Genomic DNA, 8,862 nt, shown 5'->3' on the forward strand with positions numbered 1-8,862 from the left:
AAAATATTGACTTGCTTTACATGAGGCTCAAATGGTATATTTTAAAGGAACGATGAAATAAACGAATAAATAGAAAATGCCAAAAATCTTTGTTTTAGTAGATCAATCCTATAATTTTAGGTATTTATTCTTGTAACTCGCTAGTAGTATTGTAACACATGTGTCCAGAAATTGGCGGTATTGGCCAACACTTGTTGTTGATCGAAACCATCAAATTTGTCGTTTTGGCAACTTGGGATTAATTTCATGTTTCAGCGAGTTGGGGTCCAGGTTTTACAGAATTGAAATTTTATAAAAAAACCATTTATATTTTGGTTTCGTTACGGTTTAATTTTTATAGTATTACTGGTTAGTAAGTTCCACACCTCAACTTAAATTCGAAAGCAACAGTTCTCTACTCATTTTGTTAAATTTGTTGTTTCCTAAAAAGCTAAGAGAAAGAGTTAGGGTGTTGGATTTCTTCATGAGGTTTAAGGAGAGATTCTAGAAGGTTATGGAGGTGTTTGAGAGCTATTCTTTTGTGTTCTAGCATGGAGAAGAGGGGATCCAAGGCTGTTGGTGTCAATAGGGTTATGTCTTTCTGTGTTCTTCCCATTTTTTTCTTCTAAACATCACAGATCATAGGTGAGTGCGTGACCATGGCTGATCTAAGTTGTCGGCTTGTTCCTGAGGCTTAAGAAGAGGTTTCTAGAGGGTTTCCTGGAGGTTTCTGTGGCTGTTCTTGGGTGTTCTAGCAAGGGATTAGTGGGGTTCGTGGCTGAGGTATCAGGAGAGGTTGTAGGAGGGTTCTTCCTCTATGTTTTTGTCAATTCATATTAAGGTGAGTGCGTGACCATTGTTGATCTGGGCATAAGACCTTATGATGTGTGTTTGGTTGATATGGGTGGCTGGAATTGTTGTGTTTTGGCTTTGTTTGGGTATTGTGGTAGTTGTGTTGGGTTTTTTGGTGGCTAGGATATGAGTATGGAGCTTTGATGCGGAAATCCAAACCACACCATACCAAGATCAAACCAGACCAGCCGGTTCAAGCCTCAAACCAACCATACCAGACAAAAATGAATGATTCTTGCCCAAATAGAGTTCCGATGAAGCAAATGGCCTAGGATTGATTATTTACCATAAATAAACCCTAAGAAGACTAACGATTCAGGAGGAAACAGAAATCAACGATTCAGAATTAAGACTGTCCACTAAGACCCATCCGTACCTTACCATCCATCGACCACATGAAGACTCTCCTTGACCTATAATGAAGATTCATCAGCAAGATACACATTACAGAAGATCTATCTAGCCAGAATTAAAGACGAACGACCTGATTTCAAGATGGTTCATGAAGACCAGTTTCCATCGTACCACAAGCAAGCGTATGGAACCACCGACCAAACCACACGTCCATTCAAGGTGGGATTCGAAACCCATCCAAAATATGGACATTTTAAGAGGAATGATCGAGAAACATCAGTCCATCATAGAGGCATTTTGAGATATGGCCATGACAGCCTCCTCGGACATGTACAAAGGCGAGCTAAGCAGCAGTTTAAAGAATCCACTCGTGCATTTGACCTCGGCTTCATTATTCACCATTAAATAAACTATATGGAGCATAATGATCGAGCCAAAGCACCCATGGTTCGAGTTGGATTTGCACTTACTCATTTGACCTTACCCGAGGGCCATATGCTGCCGAAAATGAAACTTTCCATATTTGGTTCCTTGGAGATATATGTTTGGAGACAAGTAGAACTTTTATAACTTATATACCATTCAGATACACTCCAAGATTCCTCAACATGCACCAGCATCAACGTTTTTAACACTTTTGTTTTGAAGTATCTAGGTATATTACATAACCATGAAATTTCAATTGATTAGGTGAATAATAACTGTGAAACTTTTAAAAATAATAGAAATTTATACGTCGAAATTATATCAATTTTTATTTATCTTTTATATGTGTCTTTACCATATTTTTCAGCAAAGAGGTTGACCACTAATATATATACTATATCGATTTTTCTATTGCCAAAGTCTTATTATTATTATTTTAGTTATATCTCATAATTATGTGAAAATGTAGAACGATAAATATATTAATGTAATAATTTGATATTTATAAATCTAAACTAATCTTAACAAAAATATAAAACATTCAAAAAAATATACAAAATAACCATATAAACTGTTATTTTATGAATCATATGTAGCTTTATTTATAAAATAAGAATTAACATGTGTCAATATATTATCTATCCAATAAACACATGTCATGCACAATCAATAAGATGTTATAAAACTTATCATATTGTCACGAATCTGATCAAACGAGTTGTTGATCTTTTAGAGTTTAATGTGTCTGAAATTTAATTTTCAAGACTGGCACACAAGAGATGCAATTTTAACTTAGAGAAATGTGGTGCTTGTCATACATATTCCTCTGATCTTCCTCAATCTCACCCAATGGTTTGGCCTTGTCAACATATTTCTATCACATGCCGCCTTTTTCTGAGTAACTCTCTCCTTCTCCCAGAGGCAGGGCTGGCTTATCAAACTTGACTTGGCCATCAACTCTGGGAAATTCCATCACATCGAACCGCTCTCGCCTTCCGATGAGATATTTGGTTCCGAGTGTTGACCTTTTGGTGTTCATCGTCTATAAAATTAAAGAAACTTGTGACCTTCAAGAAAGGCACATGAGAGATATATACATTTTTAACTTGATCCAGAAAAGAGGTGCGTGTCAAAGTTAAAGAAGGAGAAGCTCACCAAAATCCGATTCTCGGACTTAGCTCGAAGGAGGAGATCACACACTGGGATCAATACAAATGGAGAAGAAACATAAATAGATCTGAAAATTGATCACTCTTTTTTCTACAACGAGTGTTGATTTTCAGATCCATATATGTGAGTATTCTCTATTTATTTTGATCCTAGTGTGTGATCTTCCCCTTGCGGGTAAGTTCAAGAATCTGATTATGATGATCTTCTCCTACCTTAACTTTGACGAGCACAACTTTTCTAAATGCAATTAAAAATGCATATCTGATCCAAAACATCTGACACTTCTACATGAATCTGCATCTCCAAATGTGTGTTTGCTTCCCAAAACAGCTCGTTTTATTCCAAAGCAACCTAAAACCTGTAAAAACTCTATAATGGACTAAAAGACTCTAAAAACACACTTTGACTCAATAAAAGTTATAAAATGAAAAAGAAAAGAAAGACTTAAAACCGATAAAAACACAATATATCACTTCCCCTTGCGGGTAAGTTCAGGAATCTGATTATGATGATCTTCTCCTACCTTAACTTTGACGAGCACCACATTTCTAAATCCAATAAAAATGTATATCTTGTCTGTCAGCTTTAAAGCTCATAGCTTTCTCGAATCTCAGACACATGAACTCCAAAAGAACAAACCTCCAAAGCAATTGTCTAATCGGAACGCGCGAAGGTGGGTCGATGAGATGGAAGATAGAGTGACGCGGAAAAATGCTGCATGTGAGAGAAATAGGTTGAAAAGGCTGAAACATTGGCTGAGATTGAGGAAGATGAGAGGGCGGTTCTAGAAAAGAGTGTTCTTTCCTGAAACGGAGAAGCGCCAAGATGCGTATATGCTTCAGAATCTTTTGAGTTCGACAATGGAGAACAATCAGACAACAATCAAGATCAGGCTCTCCTTTTATAAGTTAGAGCAATCAGGCATTTCTCCCTTGTATTTGTTTTGTTAGTTTGGTTGTTTACAAGTCAATTAATATTGGGAACGTTTGATAAAATTCAAAGTTGCTGGAGATTATTAGCAAATATGTTTTATTCACTTCTTATCCCATGCGATATTTTACCATTGATAGCTTTCATGTTTATCATTTCTCACACTTGGTATGGAAAGTTTTGTATGACTTGAAATTTATAGCACTACGAAATAGTTTTTTTTTTTGTTATTCTAAAAGAAATGAATATATTTTTGACTAAAATATTGACTTGCTTTACATGAGGCTCAAATGGTATATTTTAAAGGAACGATGAAATAAACGAATAAATAGAAAATGCCAATAAACTTTGTTTTAGTAGATCAATCCTATAATTTTAGGTATTTATTCTTGTAACTCGCTAGTGGTATTGTAACACATGTGTCCAGAAATTGGCGGTATTGGCCGACACTTGTTGTTGATCGAAACCATCAAATTTGTCGTTTTGGCAACTTGGGATTAATTTCATGTTTCAGCGAGTTGGGGTCCAGGTTTTACAGAATTGAAATTTTATAAAAAAACCATTTATATTTTGGTTTCGTTACGGTTTAATTTTTATAGTATTACTGGTTAGTAAGTTCCACACCTCAACTTAAATTCGAAAGCAACAGTTCTCTACTCATTTTGTTAAACTTGTTGTTTCCTAAAAAGCTAAGAGAAAGAGTTAGGGTGTTGGATTTCTTCATGAGGTTTAAGGAGAGATTCTAGAAGGTTATGGAGGTGTTTGAGAGCTATTCTTTTGTGTTCTAGCATGGAGAAGAGGGGATCCAAGGCTGTTGGTGTCAATAGGGTTATGTCTTTCTGTGTTCTTCCCATTTTTTTCTTCTAAACATCACAGATCATAGGTGAGTGCGTGACCATGGCTGATCTAAGTTGTCGGCTTGTTCCTGAGGCTTAAGAAGAGGTTTCTAGAGGGTTTCTTGGAGGTTTCTGTGGCTGTTCTTGGGTGTTCTAGCAAGGGATTAGTGGGGTTCGTGGCTGAGGTATCAGGAGAGGTTGTAGGAGGGTTCTTCTTCTATGTTTTTGTCAATTCATATTAAGGTGAGTGCGTGACCATTGTTGATCTGGGCATAAGACCTTATGATGTGTGTTTGGTTGATATGGGTGGCTGGAATTGTTGTGTTTTGGCTTTGTTTGGGTGTTGTGGTTGTTGTGTTGGGTTTTTGGGTGGCTAGGATATGAGTATGGAGCTTTGATGCGGAAATCCAAACCACACCATACCAAGATCAAACCAGACCAGCCGGTTCAAGCCTCAAACCATAAGATGAAGGATTCTTTCCCAAATGGGGTTCCGATGAAGCAAATGGCCTAGGATTGATTATTTACCATAAAATAAAACCTAAGATGACTAACGGTTCAGGAGGAATCAGAAATCAACGATTCAGAATAAAGACTGTCCACAACGACCCATCCGTACCTTACCATCCATCGACCACATGAAGAATTTCCTCGACCTATAATGAAGATTCATCGGCAAGATACACATTACAGAAGATCTATCGAGCCAGAATTAAAGACGAACGACCTGATTTCAAGATGGTTCATGAAGACCCGTTTCCATCGTACCACAAGCAAGCGTATGGAACCATCGACCAAACCACAAGTCCATTCAAGGTGGGATTCGAAATCCATACAAAATATGGAAATTTTAAGAGGAATGATCGAGAAACATCAGTCCATCATAGAGGTATTTTGAGAGATGTCCATGACAGCCTCCTCGGACATGTCCAGTGGCGAGCTAAGCAGCAGTTTAGAGAATCCACTTGTGCATTTGACCTCGGCTTCATTATTCACCATAAAATCACCTATATGGAGCATAATGATCGAGCCAAACCACCCCTGGTTCGAATTGGATTTGTACTCACTCATTTGACCTTACCCGAGGGCCATATGTTGCCGAAAATGGGACTTTCCATATTTGGTTCCTTGGAGATTTATGTTTGGAGACAAGGAAAACTTTTATAACTTATATACCATTCAGAGACACTCCAAGATTCCTCAACATGCACCAGCATCAACGTTTTTAACACTTTTGTTTTGAAGTATCTAGGTATATTACATAACCATGAAATTTCAATTGATTAGGTGAATAATAACTATGAAACTTTTTAAAATAATAGAAATTTATACCTTGAAATTATATCAATTCTTATATATCTTTCATATCTGTCTTTACCATAGTTTTTCAGCAAAGAGGTTGACCACTTATATATATACTATATCGATTTTTCTATTGCCAAAGTATTATTATTATTATTTTAGTTATATCTCATAATTATGTGAAAATGTAGAACGACAAATATATTAATGTAAAAATTCGATATTTATAAATCAAAACTTTTCTTAACAAAAATATAAAACATTCAAAAAAATATACAAAATAACCATATAAACTGTTATTTTATGAATCATATGTAGCTTTAGTTATAAAATTAAAATTAACATGTGTCAATATATTATCTATCCAATAAACACATGTCATGCACAATCAATAAGATGTTATAAAACTGATCATATTGTCACGAATCTGATCAAACGAGTTGTTGATCTTTTGGAGTTTAATGTGTCTGAGATTTAAGCTTCAAGACTGGCACACAAGAGATGCAAATTTAACTTAGAGAAAAGTGGTGCTTGTCAAACATATTCCTCTAATCTTCCTCAATCTCACCCAATTGTTTAGCCTTGTCAACATATTTCTCTCACGTGCTGCCTTTTTTTGAGTCGCTCTCTCCTCCTCCCCGAGGCATGGCTGGCTTATCAAACATTACTTGGTCATCAACTCCGGGAAATTTCATCACATCGAACCGCTCTCACCTTCCGATGAGATATTTGGTTCCGAGTGTTGACCTTTTGGTGTTCACCGTCTATGAAATTAAAGAAACTTATGACCTTCAAGAAAGGCACACGAGAGATACATACATTTTTAACTAGATCCAGAAAAGAGGTGCGTGTCAAAGTTAAGGAAGGAGAAGCTCACCACAATCCAATTCTCGGACTCAGCTCGAAGGACGAGATCACACACTCGGATCAATACAAATGGAGAAGAAACATAAATAGATCTGAAAATTGATCACACTTTTTTCTACAACGAGTGTTGATTTTCAGATCCATATATGTGAGTATTCTCTATTTATTTTGATCCTAGTGTGTGATCTTCCCCTTGCGGGTAAGTTCAGGAATCTGATTATGATGATCTTCTCCTACCTTAACTTTGACGAGCACAACTTTTTTAAATCCAATTAAAAATGCATATCTTGTGTGTTAGCCTTTAAGCTCATATCCTTCTCGAATCTCAGACACATGAACTCCAAAAGATCAATACTCCAAAGCAATTGTCTAATCGGAAGGCGCGAAGGCGGGTCGATGAGATGGAAGAGAGAGTGACGCGGAAAAATGCTGCACGTGAGAGAAATAGGCTGACAAGGCCGAACCATTGGCTGAGATTGAGGAAGATGAGATGGCGGTTCTAGAAAAGAGTGTTCTTTCGTGAAACGGAGGAGCGCCAAGATGCGTATATGCTTCAGAAACGTTTGAGTTCGACAACGGAGAACAATCACACAACAAGCAAGAACAGGCTCTCCTCCGGTAAGTTAGACCAATCACTCATGTCTGCCTTGTCTTTGTTTTGTTAGTTTGGTTGTTTGCAAGCCAATTAATATCGGGAAGGTTTGATAAAATTCAAAGTTGCTGGAGATTATTAGCAAGTATATTTTATTCACTTCTTATCTCATGCGATATTTTACCATTGATAGCTTTCATGTTTATCCTTTCTCACACTTGGTGTGGGAAGGTTTGTATGACTTGAAATTTATAGCACTATTAAAAATTTTATTTTTTGTTATTTTAAAAGAAATGAATATATTTTTGACTAAAATATTGACTTGCTTTACATGAGGCTCAAATGGTATATTTTAAAGGAACGATGAAATAAACGAATAAATAGAAAATGCCAAAAATCATTGTTTAAGTAGATGAATCTTATATTTTTAGGTATTTATTCTTGTAACTCGCTAGTGGTATTGTAACACATGTGTCCAGAAATTGACGGTATGGCCGACATTTGTTGTTGATCGAAACCATCAAATTTGTCGTTTTGGCAACTTGGGATTAATTTCATGTTTCGGCGAGTTGGTTTCGGGGTTTTACAGAATTGAAATTTTATAAAAAAACCATTTATATTTTGGTTTCGTTACGGTTTAATTTTTATAGTATTACTGTTTAGTAAGTTCCAAACCTCAACTTAAAATCGAAAGCAACAGTTGATGCAAGATTGGAATCACTCCAAACTTTAGATCACTTGATGATCAAGAGATTCCAATCTTAGCTTGCGGAAGGTGGAATTCACGAGCTGGCCAGAAGCACTCTCTCGTGAATCAGTGGGTGGTTCAGGGGATAGTTCAGGTGATTGACTCGCTCAATCGGTGGGATAATCGACTCACTCGATCAATGGACGAATAAAGGATGTTGAATCACTCAACAAACTTAATCCGCAGATTCCAATAGACTTAAGAGACTCGCTCACTTAAGACTAATGAAGAACAATGACAAAGACTCAAACTTTGACAAGAATAAAACTTTCTTTTACTTTAAATTGATCAAGGGTGAATTTACAATAAGACTAATGATAGCTTATATAGGCTGAGTTCACACGTTCTAAACCTAGAAAGAAGAAACAAATCGCAACAATTAATGAAAATATGGTTGTTGGACCATAAAGTGTAGAATCGGTCCAAGTAAGGCAAGTGAGGTGTGACTTGTATCTCGTCAACTTGGGAAGGTAATAGTGACGCCTTGGAAGCTTCTTGTGCACTTGGAGATGCTGTATCATACACATGAACTTAATAGGAAAGAGTCGTTGCGCATTGATGATATCGACTCCAAACAAGGCGAGTAATAATATGATTGAATACTTCTGATCCAATGACTATTATTGTGCGTGAATATTCTCCTAATATTCTCTGGTTGCTGTAGAGTTTCTCCTGGTTTCCAAATGTAGATTTGAGACACGTCCATATGAAGGTAAAGGAGACTTTCCTTATATCGCTCTAAGTAGATCAACGACCTTGATTCAAAGGGTGGTTTGGACTTGGGTCTTCTCTTGGGATGTTCTCCA

This window comes from Capsella rubella, unplaced genomic scaffold, assembly GCF_000375325.1.
Source record: "Capsella rubella cultivar Monte Gargano unplaced genomic scaffold, Caprub1_0 scaffold_2, whole genome shotgun sequence".
Lineage (NCBI taxonomy): Eukaryota > Viridiplantae > Streptophyta > Magnoliopsida > Brassicales > Brassicaceae > Capsella > Capsella rubella.